The sequence below is a fragment of the Armigeres subalbatus genome, chromosome 3, assembly GCF_024139115.2.
Source record: "Armigeres subalbatus isolate Guangzhou_Male chromosome 3, GZ_Asu_2, whole genome shotgun sequence".
Classification (NCBI taxonomy): domain Eukaryota; kingdom Metazoa; phylum Arthropoda; class Insecta; order Diptera; family Culicidae; genus Armigeres; species Armigeres subalbatus.
Genome location: NC_085141.1, coordinates 5,691,941 through 5,715,192, shown reverse-complemented (window position 1 = coordinate 5,715,192; position 23,252 = coordinate 5,691,941). Strand labels below are relative to the sequence as shown.

The following is a 23,252-nucleotide window of genomic DNA, read 5'->3' as shown; positions in this document are numbered from 1 at the left end:
GAGGCCCGAAGCCTCCTTTCAAGAGGCCTGAAGCCTCCTTTCAAGAGGCCCGGAAGCCTCCTTTCAAGAGGCCCGGAAGCCTCCTTTCAAGAGGCCCGGAAGCCTCCTTTCAAGAGGCCAGAAGCCTCCTTTCAAGAGGCCAGGAAGCCTCCTTTCAAGAGGCCTGAAGCCTCCTTTCAAGAGGCCTGAAGCCTCCTTTCAAGAGGCCCGGAAGCCTCCTTTCAAGAGGCCCGGAAGCCTCCTTTCAAGAGGCCCGGAAGCCTCTTTTCAAGAGGCCCGGAAGCCTCCTTTCAAGAGGCCCGGAAGCCTCCTTTCAAGAGGCCCGGAAGCCTCCTTTCAAAAGGCCCGGAAGCCTCCTTTCAAGAATCCAGGAAGCCTCTTTGGTTGATTCTGGAACCAGCTTCAAGAAACTTCAATACGTCCCCCAATAAAGTAGCAACAAGAAACACACGTGTTTGCACTCTGTGGGTGACTTGATTATCGAATTAAAAAACTTTAGAAGTCAACACTCCCGTGAAGTCACTTGAAGGGTTGAACAAAAATGAAAGTTGCAAACATAATAACAAGAGGATCATTCAGTATAAGTGTAAGAAGATCCTCTTTGCGTAACTCTATATAATAGACTCTGCATTTCATAATGTTCGTGTTGAAGTTTCTTTTCTTCATGGCACGATCCATTGACGAATCGAAAGCTCCTTAAATATCCAAGGAAGAAGTGCTATTTCTTTTGGCGATAGAGCTTTTTCCACCTTAGATACCACTGTATGAAGTGCCGTAGTGATTGACTTACATGACTGGTAAGCAAAGTGGAACTTAGACAGTGGGTGTTTGATCATATAATTTGAGTTCGTATAATCACTCAGCACATTTTCCATAGCTTTCAACAGTACTGATGAAAGACTAATGGGTCTGAATGCCTAGAGATTCGTCATATCACGCTTTCCCACTTTTGGTATAAAGATAATTTTTACTTGTCTCCATGATGATGGAATATAGTTGAGTCCTATACTTGCACCAAAAATCTCAATTAACGGTAGAATCAGCACTGCTTCGCCGTTTAGAAGTACTGCTGATATTATTCCGTCCGGTCCTGCAGATTTATTAGGCTGGAAAGATGTCACTGTATTCTCTACCCTGGCTTTCGTAAAGATATTGTTAGCCAAAGGCCTGCGCCACATTTTCTGATTCTTCAAACATTTCAGTTGTTCCTGTTGAACATCTTTGGCTTTCAAACGAATCACTTGTTGTTGGGTCTACACGCATAATCGATCCAAAAAATTGGTTTCCATAATCAACTTTAATGTTTCACCATAAGTTTTTGTGGAAAGTCCATCCTTATTTTTCAGATTCCCTCGCTCATTTGTATGATCTTTTGCAAGTGCCCTCTGAAGTCTCGTGACTTTCGGAGTATTGCTAATATTTTTACACGTTTTAACACAGGATCTTCTTTTGGATTTTATAATTTGTTATTATACTCAGTTTCAAAATTTATTTTATATTTTATACAAAAGTTTCTAAATGAAGTTGATGATTCCTCACAGGCATGCCAATTTGATGACCCGATCAGGAATGCATAACACAATTATAACTCAATTCTATCAATTGTTGTTATTTAAAACGACGTGTGTTATTATTAAATAATTCGATAAAAATGTGTCTTCGACCAGTTTTATTCCATATCAACATTTATAACAATATTTGTTATGTATAGTTTGGCGAATTTTGTGAATAACTCCAAAAATAAAGCAATTCGCGAGGGTTTCATTAGTTCCATCAAAAGATATATCGCTCACGGTTCAACGCTGCTTTCAACTGATCGATTATTTTGGAAAAATATGTATTCTCCAGGGTTGGCCAAATTAGCCGCGGTAGCATACCAGATTTATATCAGTGATGTAGGCAACTATATCTAGAAAGCAAATTTTTGTATAATGCTGATATGAAGGTATCGACGTATGATTTAATTGTGTTACGGCTAGAGATATTTTTGATATATTTTTTGTTATTTTAACAACTAACCAGACAAATTTAACTCTTCGTGTATCAACATTCGACGAACACAGAATAGACAAAAATGGTTTATGTAGGGTATCTGTTCCCATATTAATAACAGCCCGTATATTAATCCCAACCGTCGATAAACCAAATAAAAAATTAATTTAATTACAATTTCTCACATCGTATGTACACAATAATGGATGGAACACATTCTTGAATGTTTCGAATATTATTCAAGATTTTCTTAAAGTAATGTTTCAATGCACAAGAATCAAATTATTTAAAGATAAAATTATTATGCACTTTTATTTTCATTTTCCTACCTCTGAACTGTTGGTTTGATGCACTGCTCGATTGCTACTAGCAGATTCATCCGTTTTCACGCCGTTGTTTTCCACTCTATTTCAAGCTATCCTTTGTGTATCCTTTCGAAATTCACTTCACAACACATAAAGCACATCACATTTTCACTATACATTTAATAATATTTGAAAAACCAACGCGATTTCCTATAGTTTGATATAGGTTTATTTTGAACAACGTCTAAATTATCCTTGCCCGTATTCCAAACTGTTTACATGCCTTGCAGTACTCTCAAGGGTTGCCGACCTAGATTTTTATTTCAAAAATGGTTGAATAAACTTTTACTGTGAAATTCAACTCCTATGTTTGTAAAATAAGGTATATCGAAAAGATAATCTACGACAAACATAAAATTTAACTGATAAGTTGAAAAACTACAACAAAAACTGCAATTTCGTAATTATATTTCAACTCAAATACAAAACATTGTAGAATTCGGCATCACTGCAACCATATCGTTACGTATACACACAAGTAATAGTGTGCGTATTTTATGTTGGAAACAGTATTATTGATATAGGTACAGGCATAGGATTAACTATTCTTGAATGTTATTGAAATAGGTGCATGGCGGTGTTGATGTTTTTCAGCTAAATACTTCTAAAATGTGACAATAATTTCATTTTTGAAGTTACCAAATTGTTTTCAATTAAAAATTACGTGAGCCGAGCATAATTATTCTCATGTTTCTTGATTATTGGGTGAGAAATCAATGCATTTTATATGCGCATTGCCTTATTGTTATTGATATAGGAACAGATACCCTACCACTTTCGCTGGCACCGGTTCACTTATTGAGCGCGATTTCTGCAAACACTGTCAATTTCCAATGAGTTTGCAAACTGGTCAAACTCAATGGAGCATATTATGGAACCGGCGGGACTAATGTATAACTGGAATATGTAGTCTTACAGTGTTAATCAATACGATTTTCAACGTAATTTATAACACATGTCAATCGCGGCTCCAAAGTGTATAAAACTCACGAATGCAAAAAAAAAAACAATTTGTTTCACTTCCACTTTATCCGTCGGTATACACTTCAAAGATTAAAAGTTAGAAATTAAATTACCTGAACTAGCTCATCAGAGTACTATACTCTAGAACGGAATAACGCTCGTGGAGCTGCTGATGGGATAATGAAATTGTAAAACGTTCGCGCTAATATTTACCGGAGGAAGCACCAGCCAGCATGCGAAGGAGGCAAACCACACTTGAGCATTAATACGTCTTTATCGAGTTTACCTTGCACCGGACGGAGACAGCACACGGCACACGGCTATTGTTGCGGATTTGCGCGGGAGTCGGCGGGAAAACGGTTCGTTTCCTTTTCCCATCAAAACTCGCTCTTTCTCCAGAGGATCCACCCGTGCTGGGAAATTATTGCTGCGAAAGGGCAAAAGCCAGGCAGACCAAGCAGCAACTGTGTGATGATTTACGTGTTCTCTCTAGAACCAATAGAATAGAAGTAGGTCTGCTGTATGCGGCGAACAAGGAGGAGTATGTTGAGTGGCTCTGTTGATAAACTGCCGTATCAGATTGTTGTAATGAATGTTTTAGTTGTTAGCCATAGATTAAGACTAGCAGGGGTGAAGTTAATGGGGAAGAGTATTTTGCCCGTCCAAGTGTTCAGCAATAATTCCGTGTGACCCTGGATATGGGTGAGGGAATGCAGCAAGGATTAGTTCAAGTAACAGGAACTTGTTATGAAAAGGGGCCGGAAATAGCGTGATTCTTACCCCTACAAAGTCACGGTTAGTCCACAGAGGCTGATGAGGCCAGGTTGTAGTAATCTGCAATCACCTTTACAAGTGTAGTACCTGCAGATGGAAGCAAACCGCAGTTGAGATATTGCTGCCCCTTATGTGCTGCCATTTTATCGTAATCACTTTCCCACTACGCAGGTTGCTGGTTTCGCCTTTTGGCAGGGCTGAGGAGCGTTCATTCATCTGTGCCGAGTAGTGGTTCGTGAGAAGAACCCATTGGTGAGCTTATCTGCCAAGCGGTTGCGTGCAACGAGCGTAAGAATTGTACCCCTCGTAGTGGGGGGTCTCGCTTTATCCTGAGACGTGAGATATGAACTAGCGTACATTTTTACTTCCGAAACATTTCATAATTTTTGGGAAGGGCTTACTGCATAATTAGGTTTTTCGGCTTTCAGTCACAACAGTATGTTGATTGTTTGAAATGATCAACCAGTCTAATAAGGGTTGGTCACACAATTGACTGTCAGGTGGGTTGAATTAGCTGCACTAGTAAACATTATAGTCGAAATAATTTAAGTCGAAATAAAAAATACTATCGAAGCGTACGTAATATCGAAGCAAAAAAAAAAACGAATGAAAAAAAAAATTATTTGCCTTTCTATTTATTTAGGAGTGGTGTAATGTTTATAAAACCGCTCGGAAGCCAAAATTTCGATAGAAGGCTCTGTATTCTAAGCATATTTATATTTGATATAGTACAAAACGGACCAGCATTTTTCTTGAAATGGTGTCTACATATAGGGTAGAGAACCATTTGGGCAGCACCCCCTATTCCCGTCCGCAACGTTTATTACTCGAGTGCATTAAAACCTAATTACTTGTTTTTTGGTACATGGTTAGTTTCTGTCGATATCTAGTGATGTACAAAAAATCAAGGTGGTGTCTGTCGATAAAGTATGTCGATAAAGTATTTGAATGTTGATCTACTCACAAACTGCAACTAGCGTGGATCTCTGACCAAAAAGTGCGACGTGGGATAATTTTTGGCAACATGGCCACTATTCAACACATTCTCGGCCAAACATAAAGATACTTTTATTTCTGAAAATGTGTGTTTCTTCTTCAGGAAACTAAGGAATTTCTCCATGAACACCCTCCGAAATTTTACTAGAATTTTTTTCGTGTTTTAGTTTAAAATTATTTCTAAACTTTATTTTGAATTTGTTTTGACATTCATAATTATTTTACTCTGAAAATTCCTTAGGAAACTCATTAAAAAAATTTCAAATTTCTCCTAGATTTGTTTCAGATATTATTCTAGGTTTTTTTTTCCGAGAATATCTCCAGGAAATCCATAGGTGAATCCATCAAGATTTTTCGAAACTCAAACTCAAACTTTTTTTCAAAAATTACTTTAAGAAATTCTTCAGGAAATCCTTTCGGATACTTCTATTCATCCTGAAAAAGGTACTTCCCGGAGCAGTTATTGAAGGAATTTTCCGCAGAATAATTTGAGAAAATTCTGTGAGAATTCCGAAACGAATTCCCGGATAATTCTTGAAGAACTTTTCGGGGAATCTTTAAAAGAGATTTCTGAAGAAGTTCTTGAAGTAATTTCTGGGGAAATTATTTGCGGATTTTTTGGGATTATACATGGAGGAATTTCTGGAATCAAAAGTGGGAGAGTTTCTTGAAGAATTTTCGGGATTATTGTTTCAAGATATTGCTGCAAAGTTCTGGAAAAAATTATCGGAAAATACTGAAGGGCATTTTGGATGATTTTTTATAGAAATTTTAAGCGAAGTATCGTATAAATTTCGAGAATGGCTGCAGGATATTCCGGGAGGATCCCTTAAATAATTTTCAGAGGAGTTCCAAGGAGAATTTTTGTAGGTAATTCCGAAAGAGTTTTGACCAGTGCACTATGGTCCAGGATACAGATTTACGCGGAAAGATGCATTTTACGCCAAAACTATATTTTTTAGAAAAAACTGTTGTTGTACAAAATTGTTCGAAATAGTCAGGCCATCATTATGGTTCTACCAAAAAATAGGGTGGCCCATCACATAAAAAAAATTAGAAAATATTTTTTTTTATTTCTCGGAATATTGACATGTTATGTTCTACAAAGTTGTAGCGCAGCTTATTCCAATCAATTTTGCTATAAACACTTTTTCTGTAGCTTTTAAGTTAGCTGATTTAGAGAAATTTTACCTAATTTGATTAGGGTGTACCTCAAAAAAACAGTATTTCTTATCTTCTTTTTTTTGTTTTAGATTTCTCGAAAAAGTCGTCTTCAGGTGACTTTTAGAGCTCAAAAAATGCAACATTTGATGGGTAAATATGCTCAATATCTTTTTCCGATCAAAAGTTATAATCTGTCAAAATTACATTTTTTTCATAAGTTGATATCTCCGGTTAGGGCAGACCAAAAAAATATATTTATACGGCATCCGAAAGAGAAATTTATATTCTTTATTATGTCAAAAAATTGGGGATATGTTATTTTTTTATTTCAAGTTTCACCAATTCTACTAAAAACATGTTTTTTTAAATAAATTGATATAAATCGACAACGGAAGAAGATACAGACGATATTCTTATAGTAAAACACGCGTTTCAAAAAGCCTCAAAAGTCGTCAGAAGATGACATTCGTGAAAATAAAATACTGCAAATTATTTTGTTCAGTTTTGTTAATTGTGAGGCTAGTTTGTTGTTTGGGCTTGAATTTTTTTTTTCAATTTTAAGAGAACCAGAAAATATCTATAACTTTCGGGGAAAAATTGTGTGCGGGCTAAAATAATTAAATTATGTCGGGTTCGAATCGAAATTCTCGGGAACGGGTCGGGCTCGGATTTGCATTAAATGCAAAAAAAATGCCCGGATTTCATGTAATTAAGCAGAAATCGGTAATTTTTTGAATGATAATTATGATTGTATAACATTTCACCGAAAACTGTTTCGCGGTTGAACATTTCGCGGAATGACATTTGGCGGTTTGTAACTTTTCGCGGTACGACATTTGGCGGTTTGTACCTTTTCACCGAATTACTTTTGGCGGAATGTACCTTTTCGCGGAATACACCATTTCGCGGAATATTAATAATATTAGCCTTCGTTTATTCAGCATTCCCACAATTATTACCTGTGAGGTTTCAAACCCAAGTTACCATTTTTTTTTGCATTCGTTTAACACGAGATTAACACGTTAAAACTTTTCGATAAATTACCTAGACCGGGACAGAAGTTGAACTCAGCCTCCTTCAGGATAGTCTTGCTTGGCAGTCATGCATCTTCCTGCACGGCTAAGGAACGCCACCCAGGATATTCAGAAGTAGTTTCAATTGCCCCTTAAACATCCATTTAAAGAACGTTACCTCTCGTTTCGCCTTATACCGGGCAGATGCATCCATTTAAAGAAAGCGTTACCCCTCCTTTACCCTTATACCAGACAGACGCGTTCTTTTAGAGAAGGCATTATCAACTCTTTTCGCCTTATACCGACCAGATGCATCCATTAGTCGTTACCCCTGTCTTCGCTTTATACCGGGCAGACGCATTCTTTTAAAGAAGGTATTATCAACTCCTTTCGTCTTATACCGGGCAGATGCATCCATTTAAAGAAGGCGTTACCTCTCCCTTCGCTTTATACCGGGCAGACGCGTTCTTTTAAAGAAGGCATTATTAACTCCTTTCGCCTTATACAGAGCAGATGCATCTATTTGAAGAAGGCGTTACCCCTCCCTTCGCCTTATACCGGGCAGACGCGTTCTTTTAAAGAAGGCATTATCAACTCCTTTCGCCTTATACCAGGGAGATGCATCCATTCAAAGAAGGCGTTACCCCTGCATTCGTCTTATACCGGGCAGATGCATTTATTTAAAGAAGGCACCCGATGGGTTCGGGTTTGAAAAATTAGTACAGTAGACGTTCGATAACTGCAAGTCATTTAACTGCTTTTGCTTTTTAACTGCAATTCGATAATTGCAACAGTTTTGCAGTTATCGGACCGCTAAACTTCAAACTGATGTCAGACTCATTGACAGCTGCATTGAGCTGCACATTTAGATGCACTTTTATTGCATCTGACGTCGATTGACAACCGCTTGACGTCTAAAATGCGTTGCAGTTATCGAACGGCATTCGTTAACTGAAAAGTAAACATTTTGCAGTTATCGAACGGCTACTGTGCAATATCGGCTTCGGGTCGGGTACGCGTTTGTGAGACAAAAAAACGGGTTCGCGTCGGGTACGGGATTAAGAAATAAAATACTGAAAATTATTTTATTCAGTTTTGTTCATTGTGGGGCTAGTTCGTTGTTTGAACTTACATTTTTTCAATTTAAAGAGAACCAGGAAATATGTAGTTTGATTTTTTCGGGGAAAACTTTTGTGCAGGTGTAAATAATTAAATTATGTCGGGTTCGGGTCGAGTACGGGTTTACGAATGCAAAAATTCTCGGGAACGGGTCGGGTTCGGGTTTGCATTAAATCCAAAATAAAAATAGCCCAGATTTCATGTAATTAAGCAGAAATCGGTAAATATCTGAATGATAATTATTCTAACTGCATTCCGCCAAATGGCATTTCGCGGAATGACTTTCGGTGAAAAGGTACATTCCGCGGAATGTCTTTCGGAAAAAAGGTGCATTCCGCGAAATGTGTTTCGGTGAGTTGATACATTCCTCGAAAAAAAAAATCCGCGAAATGGTTTTCGGCGAAATAGTATACAACCGTTATATTTCAATCCCACATTTACAGATCAGAAGACATTTGGGGACATTAGGTTTGCGGGACCATTTTATAGCAAATAATTATGATAATTAAAGTTTTTCTTCTACAACTTTTTGATATTAAACTTCGCGTGCAAAACAAACCAATCTATCGGAAAGCTAAAGTTTTAAGCTTTGAAATGGTATATAAAACCTTATATTTGGAGAAAAAATGGATTGTACGACAATTCCCCGAATGCAATTTCCCCGAATGTAACAATACCCCGAATGTAACATTTCCTCGAATATAACAATTCCCCGAAAAGAAAGTATCTTCTGAAAACACATCTTTGCGATTTATTGTATGCGTCCGAACAGAGCAGCGTTCAAAGATGCGTTGAAGTGTATCTTCTTGGAGATTATTTCCGGAAGATCCTCCAATAGTATTAAATGTTCTTGATGATGTGTTAGTGAATTATAAAGATATCAAAGTACAGTGTATAGCTTTTTTTTCCTAAATTAGTTTAAGGTCACTCCCGACGGAATCCAATTTTCAAAGTACTCGCGTTTTCAAGAGCACACCATTCAATACGGTAGCATCGCACAACTGTCATTTTTATTTTTTCAGCTTTGCTGCGAAGCATGCGTGAAAAAATAAAAATGACAGTTTTGCGTTGCTTCCGTATCGAATGGTGTGCCCTTGAAAACGCGAGTACTTTGAAAATTGGATTCCGTCAGGAGTGACCTTAACAACGGTTTGCTTTGTCAACTTTGATTGAACGGTTTGCATTCTTTGAAAAAGTAAAATAGCGAACAGTAATTCCCTTCTAAAAAACTTTAAGGTAAGGGTGAATGTGAATCCTTTTGAACATAAATAATGACCTGAATGAAGTAATGGTGAATATTATTCCTTCGTTAAAAAAACGAACAGTGGGTAATGTCTGTGACATAACCGCTAAGTGGACGTAGGACTTGACTTGACCATGCCTTTAAGATACATAATATGTCCAAATTTCTCACATCAACTATTTTGGATAAATAATCGGCGTTGCATACCATTCCTTGGCAAAATCTTCTCATCAAACCGACACAGAAATCAAATCTACCTCGAACAAGAATCATAAAAAAAAAAAATTCAGGAAGTATCTGTCCGGTCACGAAATATTAGCCTCGACAGTGGCAACCTTCCCACTGAAGGACTGCCTGAAATAAACCACAAGTTGGCTCAGCAGGGGATGTAGACTGTATCTCAGCCCTTCCACTGAAGAGCCTTCTAATCCGTGCGATAGCGACTGAAGGAGAACATTATTTTTAACTCTTAGAGCCTTGAAAAGGCTGTTTGCTTCGGCTAAGTGCAAAAAGTAAGAAAACGATCTTTTCAAATAACCGCGAATTTCTAGTGATGGTATAAAAAAGACTGAATGCTCTGCGAGCGAATGCACTTTTCTTTTATACCTTATTTTGAATCTTCTCTGCTTCCCAATTGGTGGGCCAATCAGCTAGTGTCTTGTATCCCGCTTCTTTGTCAGCCAAAGCGTCATCATCATCAACGCGTTCGAGAAGGGCTTCTTCTTTTTTACGCTTGTTGCTCGCTAGCGTCTATTTCCTAACGGGACTTTTCGCTAGATACAGGCCAATAAGCTGGGCAAGCGAGCTTACAATTGCAGTTCAGGTGGGAAGTACGTGTTCTTTTCTGAGACAATATTGTTAGTAGTAGAAGGAAGGAAACACCCGGACATGGGATTTCGGGTGATAAGATTTAGAATTGGTAACATGGGACGATCATTCAGTCACGTTCGCTTTGTGTGCGGTCAGTATCAAACAATGTTTATCTACTTATTTTTTTTATCAATGCCAAAAAATCCAACATTTCATGAAAAATCGATTGATAGTTTATTAATGTTTGGAGTGTTATCGGTGTTTTTTTTATCCAAATAAGATTATGTGAGAGATTTGGACAACTTATGAATCTTTAAAGGCATGGTCAAGCGAAGTCCTTCGTCCACTTCGCGGTTAAATCAGAAAAATTATCCACTGTTAGTTTTGACTCTATTTATGAAAATCACGCATAAAATTTTATCTCTAGAATATTGGATTTGGCACCCAAGTACAATTTCTATCCCGAAGGGTATTGAAAGCATTGATATTGATATCTATTATTGGCGCTCTGAAGAACCGTTTGTTTTTTGGACATACATGCTGCATCATGTGGCTTTTCTTCAGCCTGTCTCGGCTCAGCACCGATGCCGGCCGGTCTCGGCTCGACTCTGCTGCTGCTGCCGGTATCTGCTCAGCATTGCTGCTTTGTCGAGTCTGTGGACTGTGTTTTCCCTGCTAAAAGGTGTGAGTGCTGTTCAATCGATGATGCGGTTGCTTCGCTTGTCCCGGTCAGAATGAAAGGAAAAAATCGCGTTGCGCTATTTTATGGCTTCTCGGCAGACCCAGCGACTGCTCATTCGCTGGTGTCTGCACCAATCAGAACGTGGTAATGGAATGATGCAAGAATTATGCGGTACCCATATTTATAGGTTCCCTTGATCTCAATGTTTTTCATTGAAAACAGTTTCATGCCTATTGAAACAAGTTTTTCGGGTCTTATCAAGCATGGACATGGAAGGCATACTTGAAATCTGTCGATTGAGGGGCTTACCGCAGAAATTCGTCCACTGAGACGAACGCTTTTAACGTTTAAAATCTTTCAACACAGCGTAACGCGGTCGATTTGAATATTTTGAAATGACACCCGGTATAGTAAAGAGAGACGTAAGTCCTACGTCAAAAAATGCATCTGCCGGAATAATGCAATAACAAATGTATTCCTTCTTCGAAAGTGGGTTGTTTCTCATAATAATGAAACAGTGAATTTATTTTATTATAGTTATTCTTTCTTTAATAAAATATATCTTCCGAAATAAGAAAATGAGGGATATGCTTCATTCTCTAAAAAGGGCATTTTTACGAAGTAAGGAAATGGTAGATGTGGTCCCTTCTTCAGAAGCAGGCGTAAGCTCGAAATAAGGCAAAGGCAAATGAGTTTCCCTTTTGGGTTTCCCTTTTGGGAAACAGGTGCTTGTCCGCAATAAGGATGAAAGTGATCTCTTATTTTGATGTAGGCCAACTTGACCAGAATAAGAAAAACATATCTCGCGCTTGGTTTAGGGGCGTAACTGTATTGATCGATTTCTTTTCGTCGATTTTTTCTTTTTATTATTGTAACGAATTGCGCTAGTTCGTCGATGATTTAATGATTTGGTGCGATAAAGGATGAATGTATTTTGCACCAGAATCGATAATCACGGTTGTAGCTTTTGAAACAATTGAGTTATTATCAAAATATAAAACCGATTAAGAGAAATCGATCAATACAGTTACGCCCCTATGAAACTAAGCGCGAGATATATAAGATCCCTTCTTAATCGTCTAAGATCCACATGGTCCTGGGTCACTTACGGAGTCCCGCCGCTCTTGTACACGACAAGCGTGCCTTTTTCAAAGGGGTTGAACTTTTTACATCGAGACGAGTCACGGAAGCTTAAGCAATAAGCATACCACCGAAGAACATTTTTCTGAATTCATTTTCACGGAATTACATTTAGTGGTATGTAATTCTTGTGGTGTGACATTTGATGGAATCAGAATGACTTTTGGTGGAATGCCGTTTTGCAGAATGTTCCATTAAGCAAATTGGCATTTTCTTATATAAATGTAGTGTAGAATACTGCTTTAAAGCATATAACTGATTATCTCCTCTCCTTGTATTATAACGGACAGACTTTTTTTTCAATAAAATTCCTTTCACCTCATACCGGGTAGATAAAATCATTTAAAGAAGGCATTACCTCCTCCATTCGCATTATTCCGGGCAAAGTTCATTTTTTTATTCTTAATTAGTGTGTTTTTTCAATTTTAAAATGAAGTTCAACACCAATGAAACGAGTTCAGGAAGGGACTATCTACCCTCTTTGTCTTATATAGGGCAAATGTGTTCATTTGAAGAGGCATTATTTCCTTCCTTCGCTCTGTACCGGGCAAACGCGAATATTTAAAGAAGGCATTACCTCTTCGATTTGTCTTATACCGGGCAGATGGTATCATTTAAAGAAGGCATTATCTTCTCCCTTTGCGTTAAACCGCGCTGATGCTTCATCATACCGAGCAAATGTCTTCATTTAAAGAAAGCTTTATCTCCTCACTCCGCCTTATACCGGGCAGATGCGTTTATTCAAAGAAAGCATAGCATTCTTTCACGGCTTTTTTCTTCTTTACCTTCAATTGCTCTACCTTCCATCCTTAACTTGGCCTACTTTTCAACTTGGCGTTTAGCATTAATAAATGGAAATTGAAAGCTTTCATATGCCAAACAGTTGCATGAGTATGTACTCTTGTGTGGCGAGTACAACGGATACGCTATGCCGAAGGATACAAGTATGTTTCCCATCCGAAAGCATCCTTGGCTGTGACGAGAACCTAACTCGCCTTGCTCACATCGCTAACTGGATACCCATCGCTTTGTACCGTATTCAAATTGAAGAGGGAACCATTCGGGGAAATGTTACATTTACCCGAATGTAACAATTCCCCGAAAGTAACAATTCCTCGAATGTAACATTTCCCCGAATGCTTCTCTTTTCTTTTTGAGTGCAGCATAAAGCGATGAGTAGCAGCGGTGGTGGCGAGCAAAGGCATAGAAAGTTGAAAAACAGTCCAGGTTTCAGATATGTAGAATGTAGAGCCATTAATGATGAAGACAATGCGCAGAAAGAATGCGATGCTTTCTTAGAATGAGCTCATTTGGTCGGTATAAGGCGAAGTGAGAAAATAAGCCTTTCTTTGAAGAATCAGTTTGCTCGGTATGATGAACGCATTTGCCCGGTTTTAAGCAAAGGGAAAAGATAATTGAAGTGTATAAGATCAAGATCACAAAGCTTAATCTTATACACTAAAATAATGTCCTCTTAAAATAAACGCGTGTGCCCGGTATAAGACGACGGTTGTAGGAGATAATGCCTTCTTTAGGTGATAGCATCGCCCGGTGTTAGGGGAAAGGAAGTGATAATGCCTTACTCATGGTACATATATATTTGCCCGGTATAAGGCAAAGAGGATAGATAATCCCTTCTTCAAATGAGCTCGTTTGTCTGGAATAAAGTGAAAGAATGAGACAATGCCTTCTTTAAATGGTGGCGTCTGCCGGTGTAATGCGAATGGAGGAGATAATGTTTTCTTTAAATAAACTCGTCTATCCTGTATAAAGCGTCTCGTCACCCAATTGACAATTTCCTTTGTCTTTTTAGCTGACTATGAATGTACTCATTGATCCGTTACATCTGCTTTCATGTTATTTGCAAATTTGAAAACTAATGCGAATAAAACGAATTTTAGGCAATCAGATTTCACTTTCCATTAAACGCCAAAATTATCCCAATTAATGAAGTCACAGCAATTATGTCGCTGATCCGTACAATTCCACATCCATCCATGGGCCACTGGGTATACGCTTAACTATGCCGCGGTCGAATATCGATTCACTAATTAAAATCAATTTGCTACCACGCGCGTCCAATTCCAGCCAAGATCATGCCAATCGGCCGGTGTGGTCATCCGACTCGGTTACCCACCGCGCCACAACGGCCATCATCGTTGACTGCAATCCTCTTATCGACACTCATCCCACACATCCTTCCATCGGTCTCATGGGGCGATTCCATTTGTTTACATCCAATTTGAGACCGTTTCTTCAGCGCCGACGACTAACAAAGACCGATAACAAGCGCGCATCGCAGCAGGCGGAGAGGTGTTTAAAGTGCCGCATATTAGTCGAATTATCATAAGCTGCCTACCTACTGCCAATGCCAATAGAGGATCGTCATCATAATCATCGCAACAGAGCGTGTGTAACTGCTTCCACGAGACGAGTTGGGGTCTCGCTTCGAAAGCTTATCGCTACACGGTGGTGTGCGTTCCGAAAATTCAGTGGATCTATCCATGGGTGGGATTGGGATGACGCACAAATTGGTTTAGTGCCATATTTAGCTCTCAACGGCATGGGATTAAAGCGACAAGAGAAATTAGCACAAATTGATGGCTTTTAATGAAAAGATAAGCGCTAATATCGGAATTTGGATTTAACCCTTTATAAGACAGTGGCAAAGGCACAACACATATTAATGAAAATGCCTCGAACTCATTGGAAAATCATAGCTGACCCTGAAATCTTTTTCTCACTATATAAAAATGAGTTTGCATTTCCTTTTAGGCAATATTACTCACGAACGGATGGAGCAATTGGCATAACTTATGTTATGTTCGATTTGTTTTAGGAGGGACTGTGTTTATATGTAGAAGAAGATTAGAGTTTTCTACGGAATAGTTGCAAAATCACGATAAAGCAAAAGTGTTGAAGAGTGGTGAAGTAACAAAACTTTTGTTCATAAATCGATCTAGAGGGCGGTGCTGCAATATTTGCCACTTAAATAACAGATCTGTCAGTCCCGAGCAACAAATGGCACGAACTTCTAGTGATTTATAATCATAACATAACAGTCCAATGATAACATAACAGTACGGGCTAAGTCCATATAAAAACAGTTTAACCAAATGGACAGTGGCGAAAAAAAATTATAGAACAAAAATATGCATAGAATAAAATACTGCCGCAGGCCTATAAAGGGTTAAGAAAATTGTTAAGTAGCGATATGTCCATAAATTAATATTTAATTTTGTTTGCTCGCTTTGGATTTGTCAGTTCTTCTTCGAAATAAATTATTTAAAATTCGTGTAGCATAACTCTTCTAAGAACATCAGACATTTCCATTAAGCCAAATTTTCCTCCAGATATGCAACATTAGCATTCTACTTTGTTATGCCAAAATTTCGTTCCCTCGAAACCCACAAATCCCCGAATAATTATTTACATCACATTAAGAATCTTGTTCGTACTAAACCTCATCCATCGCAGCTGCGCGGAAAAGGGAATTTTCCACACAATTTTCCACCTCGAGACAACCGGCGAGTAGGAGTTTCACATCAGGGCAGCAAGAACGAACAGCCAACCACCCAGCGCTTCTCATCATATTATGATAATTACAAGAAATGAAAATATTTTTATTTACTCTTGCCTTTGCACTGCTTTCCATATCGCATGGCTGTCGGTCATCCGGCTGACCGGAATGCATGTCCTGAACGTGGCGCGCCATTCACGGCCAATCCATCCGCAGAACACAGACGCGTTTAATGCTGTTAGGAAAGGATCCCGGTCTTCCCGTTTCTCATAATGGCAAAACTGTATGCAGTGCACTTCCTTCTTCGCCCAACCGTGATCCCCGCAAAGCACGAGCTTATGCATATTTACCCGCGCCATGTGGTGGCTTGAACCGAGCACCGACAATGGCGCGATCCGGTTGGATTCATAATAGCGGACTTTTTTTTTGCTCTCTTGAAAAATAAAGGAAGCTTTTCGTTCAGTGCATTAACATCAACTTTACCGGGAAGAGATTATGGACCCGCGGGAAGCGACCGAACACGATAATGTGAACGTTTGCGGTATGAATAACAATAGATGTTTGAATTATATTGAATAATTTACAATGATCGTTAAAAATATTTATTTTGTTCACGGGTAAGTAGGAAGGTTAAGCTCCGATTTCAAAGTTATTTGCGATGGAAGTTGCATACAATCTGTCGAATTTATTGTTTTTGGAAAGTTTATATATTTGAACTCAATTATTATATAAACAATGCATATTTTCCACCCCAATCGCATCAAAGAACAAACTGACTTTTTTTTGTTAAAATTAACTAAAGTTAATTCATTTTAGTCTTAGCCATCATTTTAGTCTCATACTATGTTGTTAAGAACTCAATGCCGTCAGACAATATCTAATTAATTTCATGGATAGTACGGCACTAATTAATCACGATTCTGTTTTTTATGAGCCCAGTGAAGAATTTGCCACATGTTTTTACACTCCCAGTTGCAAAAACCAAATTCTATGATTATACAACAAAGCCAGGAATCGGCTATCTTGGAAACAACGTGCTTTTCCAATATTTTTCGGGGAAGGGCCGTTTGGCCGAATATCGCTCGACCAAATGCCATTTGGGCGAAGGCCACTAGGCCGAAAGTTGTTTGGCTGAACAGACCATTAGGCCGAAAATCATTTGGCCGAAAGGGTCATATAGCCGAATAGATCATTTGGCCGAATAGGACCATCAGGGATAGATGAAAAGCAGACAAAGCTCCAGTTGGAATGTAGAGCCATTGAAAAAGAAGAAGAAGATTTGGTAGGCACTTTTCGTTACTTAAATGCTACTGTGCCGTGATCTACCGTGGTATTCTTCTGAAAAGAATACACACAGAATCTATTTTTAATAAAAATAGATATAGATCTATATCGTGAATCCAATTGCTCCTTGCTAGGTTTGAATCCAAAGGAGAATGAGAAAATCTTTCACTTATCATGTTTGTATACACTCTCGACAGGTAGCACACCGTGAGAGACGTTTTTCGGTAGCTGTTACGATAATGAACTAATTCGGAGGGCTACAACCCATGATAAATGTCTTTTAATAAGCCCAAATGGCGGGGGGCACCGGTTCTGATGATGCATTTCAACAGGTTTTACACAGCTGTGTACAAAAATTATGGTCCTCAACATAAAATGAGCGAAAACAACAAGTTTTATCAAACCGCCTCGGTGGGGACCGCCTATCCGAATCAGTTTTTTTTTTCAACTTTATAAGTCCGATAGTTTTGTTTTCATGGCTTGTTATGATTCGGAGAGGTTTTTGCCTCTCTTTTATCGTTGTTCGTTATCTATTGAGAGCGATTTTTGCAAACCCTGCTCCTTGCATTGTTCGGTTGCCATTTATCCGGTACGTTGTACGAATGCGTCGTCTTCGGCTGTGTTGCCACATATACAGATTTTTCTGAAATGATACAGATTTTTTAATCTTTTCCGAACCAAGAATCTGTAAATAAAGATTACAGATTTTCAGATATTTTACAGATTTTATACAGATTCTCCATTTAAAAGATAGTCATTTTTTTTCGAAAACAATAAAATGGATAAAACCTATTTCAAAGTGGATTTTGATCAGAGTGTATTAAAATTTGGGTTCATGCTACTCCACAGGTTATGATATGGAGGCAATATTAACAATATCATACGCTAGGAGAAGAATGAATTCTGTCATCAAAAGAAAAAGTAGAATCATGAAAAAAAAATTCACAGCGAGGTATGGAATGCAGCTTTCAAAATAATTTTCAAAATTTCAAAATAAAATTTATTTATAAATAATTTATAGCATGAGGTTAGAATTTTGATTATCTACATTATACATATATTAATTTGATTGTTAATGACAATGAAATTTTTTCTTGAAATGATTCCGGAGATGGTACTACTTTTAATCTTAATTGAATTTCTAATCCCGCCTAATAAATCATTTTCAAAAAAAAATCTGTTTGTAATTTTTAAAATTATTTTCAGTTCCATTGGTTATACCTTGCCGTGTTAAATTCCAGTGATTCTACTTTTCTTCTGATGACAGCGTTCATCCACTTCTCCTCGCGTATGGCTGTAGGTTCTTTGCAATTTCGCTTTCATCGCAAATGTGTTTTCTATCTTTGTCACTCCAACCCGGTGAACCAGACCTCTTTTCCTATTTGTTCTGTCAGTTTTGTCTCGCATTTCTTTTCCTTCGGTTCCTCTGATTCAAATTCGAACAAAATCGACAAAGTTTCAAAAATATTAATTTCGTGCGCGTTTTTCCTGCTGAACGAATTGCGATTTCGAAAATGGCTGCAAAACGAACACTAGACGCATATTTTTTCAAAACGAGTAAAAGTAAGTATGCATATAATAATACGTTTCCGGTTCGGTAGTATTGTATCGGTATTCGCTTATTTTGCATGCAGAGCCAGAAGAAACGCCGATTGTTTCTGATGATCCACCGGTGACTGTAAAACTGTAAAAGAAGTGAAAATGATCCGTTTTTTCAGGCATCAGGAAGCGGCGACCAAAATTTTGACACAAGAGAAAGAAAATTTGGAAAAATATGGATACTCGGAGAAAGTTATGGAGGCCGAAGTAAAACTCTGTTCTTGGACAGTAGAGAACAACATTTCGTTTTCAGCGGTCGATAGTCTGGTGACGGTTCTCAGAACGATCGATCCTGAGTCGGCCGTTTTTTCTAAGCTGAAGTTGGGAAGGACTAAGGTCGGAGCAGTTGTTGATGGTGTGTTGTTCAGGGTTGTTACGACTACGCGGATTTCGCGATTTTCGCGGATTTCGCGGTTTTCGCGGATTTGGCGCGGATTTACATAACGATTTTAGGGTTTCGCGCGGATTTGGCGCGGATTTAGTTTTAGGCGGAAATTTAATAATTAAAATGCTAAATCTAAGGAAGTTTATTTGAAAATTAGTTTTGTGTCTATCTAGATGGGCTTTATTTTCATTAGCAAATGTTGTTGAGAATTTAATTTACGTTTCAAGGTTATTAACATTATTTTCGATCATATGAGTTACCAACCAACCCACCACGTCACATCAAGTTGGCAACGATAAAACACCAAACATCCTACAAACACTATTTGGCCCGAATCATCAAAAAGCATCAACCCCAACAACCACGTGAGCGACCGGCAAACGCATAACAGCCTACAGCACATTTACCTTTTGACGATAAACTGCGGCATCAACAAAATAACATCCGGACAACGACGACAACAGTGATCGACCCTTGGACAGGCTTCGGAAAGTGTAGGTCAGCTAGTATTCAGTTACATAGGTTAGCTCTAAGTAGAATTGAATATAATTATCATTCTTGGTTTAACAGTGATTTAGAGTAGACGTTCTTTTTAAAAACTCATGTTCGAATCCCCGTGATTTAACTGGCGCAGTCGGTAGGATACGCGTCCGAGTTCTTAGTTCGCGAGTGAGTGTGTTCGTCGAAAAAGACATCTTCGAGGGAATATCGAAGACTTGCAGCACATCCCAGAGAAGAAAAGGCCAACGCGGATAATCATAAAGAACCAGAATCTGTCGAAGGAATATCGACATCCCGAGAGAGACCAGCATCGACGGATAATCGGACACGTCCTCTCTACTATCGAAGGAACATCGATAACAAACTTAGGTAAGTGAATTTTTAATTTCTTAAAGATACAAGTGTAAGATAAAAGTGATTCAGTGCTTAACAGTGTTAAAATAGTGCGAAAATTGCCCGAAGAAGTAATAATCGGTTTGATATGGCGAGAAATTTGCAAGACCAACAAATTGAGGAGCTGCAACGGCAACTCCAAGAGTTAGCTCAACACGTGTCTAATCGCGACGAAGAGCTAGCGCACGTTCGAGCTCAAGCCGAACAAGCGCTCCACCAACATGCGAATGTGCCCCCAGCACCAACCGTTGGTAATATTGGGAGAACAGAGAGCATTTTAAAATCTCTCCAAACCCCACAAATTATACGGGATCTTCCCTGTTTCGATGGGAACCCAGTGAAATTAAACTCATTTATCAGGGCAATCGACAACATAATGCCTTTACTAAATGAAGCGGAGGGAAGTAACGTGCACAATGTGTGGATCCAAGCGGTTCGCACAAAAATTATTGGTGACGCAGACAACATACTCGAGTTGTATGGCACCAATTTAAATTGGAACGAGATGAAACAAAATTTAATTACTCATTATAGCGATCGACGAGACGAAGTGTCTCTAACTCGTGATCTTTTCAAAATTTATCAAACAAACAACGTCGAAGAGTTTTACAGCAAGGTGTCCCACACCATTTCATTACTGATCAATAATTTAAACATTATTGAAAATAATGCAGCAGTTATTGCCTCGAAAAGGAGTTTTATCAACAGATGGGGCTAAAAGTCTTTTTGGCTGGGTTAAAGAACCCTTAGGTCCAATAATTAGGGCACGCGGACCAGATACAATGAAGGATGCCCTTCGATTGTGTCTGGAGGAACAAAATTATAATTATGCGAAACCAAATTTCAAGCCGTTACCACCAGTCCCAGCCAAACCAACATTTGCTCCGCGCCATCAAACACATACTCATTTCAACTCATCTCAAAGATTTCCACCGTCACCAGGACCACGTCCACAACGACCACCTTATCCCAATAATTACATGCCTCAAAGATTTCCTCCTAGAAATGTTTTTCCACCAGCGATGGCCCCAAGACCATTCCCAAAACCAATTCCAAAGGCCGTCCCGATGGATGTCGACCCCTCTACTATGAGCAAACATGTCAATTACATGAATCGACCCCTACCTAATTACAACCAATTTCCCCCACGAAATCATTTTTCACCTCAAGCTAACAGATTTCATGTTGAAGAATTAAGAAACATCGAATTAGCCAACCACTACTATCCATATGAACAATATCAGTACCCAGAAGAATATTACCTAGAAACAAATCCATTTTATTCTAACGATGTTAGCAACCATCTCCACAGTGATAATGAACAAGGAAACACCATTGATAACTCTGTTTGTGTAACCAATGAATCATCAGAATCCCTTGCACCCAATGAATCGTCGGAAACCCCTGTTGACGACGTAAATTTTCGAATAACTTCCGACTTAATAGAAGAAAAATAGGAAGCAACAACTTTCTGCCTTATATCGAACTTAAAACAGAATTTGGTAATCTTAAACTCCTCATTGACACGGGAGCCAACAAAAATTATATTGATCCATCATTAGTAGGTACATCATGGATAAAATGTCAAACCCATCGGTAGTAAAGAGCATCAACGGACATCATAAGATAGACAAATACATAAAATTCTCTCCTTTCAAAGGGAGACTTCCATTAACTTTTCACCTCCACAAATTTCACTCCTTTTTGACGGACTTATAGGGTATGAATCTTTGGCCGATTTAAAAGCTAATATTATCACCCACTCCAACAAACTACAGTTTCCAAATTGCACTATACCCTTGAAAAAGAAATATCCTGATTCATACACAGTTTGCGTTAATTCCAACGAACAAATAGGTATTACATTGTCCACTGATGTTACAAACGGGGATTTTTCATTGACAACGAACTACCTCTGACTGATGAGATAGTTGTACTCCCGGGAATTTACCACGCGAAAAATAACAAAACGACAGTGATAATAGAGAACAAAACGGAGGACATTGCCAAAAGAAATCCAAACAGGCTTGTGTTTGGAGAATTGAATAATTTTGATACAAAACCCATTGGGACTAAGTTAGTCAGGAAAAGACAGAGATACAGTTATCTAATCAACTACGATTAGACCATCTCAATACTGAAGAGCGTGAAAAACTTCTAAAGATTATTCGTAATTTCGAAGATATTTTTCACAAAGAAGATAAAACTCTTACGTTCACTAATGGCATTAAACACTCTATCAAAACCAAAGATGACGTACCCGTACATTCTAAATCATACCGGTATCCTTTCTGTCACAAAGAAGAGGTACAACGGCAGATCATGAAAATGCTTGAGCAGGGTATTATCAGACATTCAAATAGTCCTTGGTCCAGCCCAGTGTGGGTAGTTCCAAAAAGATGGATGCCTCTGGTCAAAAGAAATGGCGTTTAGTAATCGATTATCGAAAACTGAACGAGAAAACTGTTGAAGACAGATACCCTATTCCTAATATCAACGATATATTAGATAAGCTAGGAAATGTCTCTACTTCACCACCCTCGACTTAGCCTCTGGATTCCATCAAATTGAAGTCCAAAAGAGGACATTGCAAAGACAGCGTTCAGTGTCGAACATGGGCATTATGAATTTTTACGTATGCCCTTTGGATTGCGAAACGCTCCATCCACCTTTCAGAGGGTAATGGACAATATACTTAGAGAATACATTGGCAAAATATGTCTAGTTTACATGGACGACATAATTGTGTATTCTACTAGTCTCCAAGAACACTTGGAAAACTTAACAAAGATCTTCACTTGTTTGCAAAAGTATAACATGAAGATTCAATTAGATAAAAGCGAATTCCTACGCAAAGAAGTCGCTTTTCTTGGACATGTCGTAACACCAGAGGGTGTTAAACCAAATCCAAGCAAGATTAGTGCAATCAAAACATGGCCCATACCCAAGACCGATAAGGAACTTCGCGGGTTCTTAGGTATTCTAGGTTACTACCGCAAATTTATTCAAGATTTTGCTAAAATTGCAAAACCACTCACCAACTGCCTACGAAAAGGTGAAAAATTAAGCACACTGCTGAGTTTGTTAATGCATTCGAGAGATGCAAAAACATTTTGACTAGTAGTAGTATCTTGCAATACCCAGATTTCAACAAAAATTTCATACTAACAACCGATGCTTCTAACCATGCAATTGGTGCAGTAATCTCCCAAGGTACTATTGGAAATGACAAGCCAATAGCGTTCGCATCACGAACCCTAACAAAGTCAGAAGAAAACTATTCCACCATCGAAAAAGAGTTATTGGCTA

General features: G+C 38.4%; 1 protein-coding gene across 2 annotated transcripts in view; it reads right to left on the bottom strand.

The window, feature by feature from the left end:
• Positions 1–23,252, bottom strand: part of LOC134219490 (hemicentin-2) — a 514,836-nt gene that overhangs the window by 476,020 nt on the left and 15,564 nt on the right. The window contains exon 1 of one of the 2 annotated variants that reach the window (XM_062698237.1): positions 3,534–3,705. The exons of the other annotated variant lie outside the window; for it this stretch is intronic. The gene's annotated coding sequence lies outside the window, so the exon portion shown is untranslated. Of the gene's footprint in view, positions 1–3,533; positions 3,706–23,252 lie in introns of those variants that run through there. 2 annotated transcript variants of the gene reach the window in all.